The sequence below is a fragment of the Tupaia chinensis genome, unplaced genomic scaffold (assembly GCF_000334495.1).
Source record: "Tupaia chinensis unplaced genomic scaffold, TupChi_1.0 Scaffold144346_1, whole genome shotgun sequence".
NCBI lineage: Eukaryota > Metazoa > Chordata > Mammalia > Scandentia > Tupaiidae > Tupaia > Tupaia belangeri.
Window position 1 is genome coordinate 4,245,498 of NW_006204205.1, and position 2,061 is coordinate 4,247,558.

Below are 2,061 nucleotides of genomic sequence, written 5' to 3' on the forward strand. Positions count from 1 at the left end.
ACTAGAGTCCCACGTGGCTGACCCCAATTTCGGTCCTGGACTGGTGGCTTGAAACTCATGCCAGGCGTGTATGCACGCATGCCCAAAATTCTGAGAGGAGAAGGGATTGTGATTCACCATTACTCACAAATGTAAATCCATCCATGCCGGGGGTGATTTCTCACTTTCTATCTCTCTGGGGAGCACACACACCCTATAGCAAAAATAAAAAATATTTATTTCATTTTATTTATTATTATTTTTAATTTGCACTCACTAGAGAGAGAGAGAAAGTGAGAAAGCAAGTCACCAAATTCAGGACTCAAACTGCGGTTGACCATATGGGAGTCCAGTGCCTAACCACCATGCCACTTACTGGTCCCTAATAACAGTCTTTTGAAGCCTGAGACCAAAGGAAAAGTTAGCACCACCAACTGTCTTCATTTATAAGTTTGATACTGTGTTCATCATATATTTTTGCATTAATTTGGACTTTCAAAAAGTTTATATTATTTATTGGGGCTGGCAAGTGGTATGATGGTTGAGGTGCTGGACTCCAACATGGCCGACCATGGTTCGAGTCCCAGACCTGGTGGGTTGCTTTCTCATTTTCCCTTTCTTTCTCTCTGGTCAACTTGGAAAAATAATAATAACAAATAAAGTTAAATTAATGAAGAAGAACATTTTCTAAACAAAAGATATGATCTCAATTATAGGTTTCCAGGCACTTCCTTGTATTTTGCATTGGAGGCAAGTGCCTTGTTCTTCTGTCTCGCCTCAGCCTTGTCTTAGCTTCCATTGCTATGCGTGACTGGGGTTCAATCCCTCTGAAGCCTTCTAAAAAGTCATATATCAATAGAATGAGGAGGCACTTGTTATCCAGTTCTGTCTCCAGCAATCAACTCCTGCACTTCCAGTTTACACGTAAATGAGAGCCAAATTACTCACCTGAGCTTTCTGCCATTGCTCAAAAATGTAAATCCTTGCTTCAGACCATTTAGCCCTCCATACACAATGGAGGAACAGCAGCACTGCTTACAGCTTAGGTGTTGGGAAGATTTAGTTTCAGCATGCTGCTGCTGCTGCTGCTGCTTCTTTTTAAGAATTATTTACTTAATTCCATTTGTTATTATTATTTTTTAATTTGACCAGACAGAGAGAGAAAGGGAAAGCGAGAAAGGAGGCCGCCAGGTCCGGGACTCAAGCAGCAGGACTCGAATCGCAGTTGGCCATCTTTGAAATTTTATTTATTTATCTTTTCCATGAGCGAGAGAGACAGCATGCCCAGCAGAGTCTTGACACCATGATCCACCCCCAGCCTTCTGCCAGCGCCAGATCATGACACGCACACTAACTGGTGTACATTGGGAGGTCACTAGACTGGGACTAGAAACTTTCCCTTGTGAGATTGCCTGGCAAAGTGCTCTGTTTTACTGTCCCACCACCGTGTGGCCCCTGCGTTCGCCATTCTTTAGGGTCACTCCCTAAATGGAGCTGTGTCGCAGTGACAATACATTTTTTGCCTAGTCTCGATGGATCAAGCTAACTCATCTGTAGGTCAAGGCTGAGCATTTTTTCCCCTCCATCAGTTGGTTACAGGGAACTGCTCCATGAGGCCATAGCTTTGAGCTGAGGGAGCAGTATTGTGTTGCTGAGGTAGGGAGCATAGGAGTCTCAACCACCCGCTACTGACTTACATGCACCTGTTGACCTGCTTAGTCCTGATCTTGAAGCTGCTATTTCTACTATAGAATGGATGGCTGATGAGCCTGCCTGATCATTGATTTGATAGACTCTGGCAAAGCTCACCTCACAGGGAGCATCTCTGGTTGAACTGCCTCTTGTGGTCCCATTGCCAGACTCTCAGTTTTTATTGGGACCAAATAGAAGGTTTTCAAAAGTCAAATAGCTTTCTGTTCCAGAGGCATAGCCTTGCTCTGGGACCCTAGAGATATGTACTGAAACCCTTATCAGGGCTTGTCAGAGACTCCACCCAGTACCTTTACAGAAAACGAACACCTCGAGCGCTGTTGAATCTGCTGCATCATGGCGCAATTGGCAGGGAAGCTCATACAGCAGTAG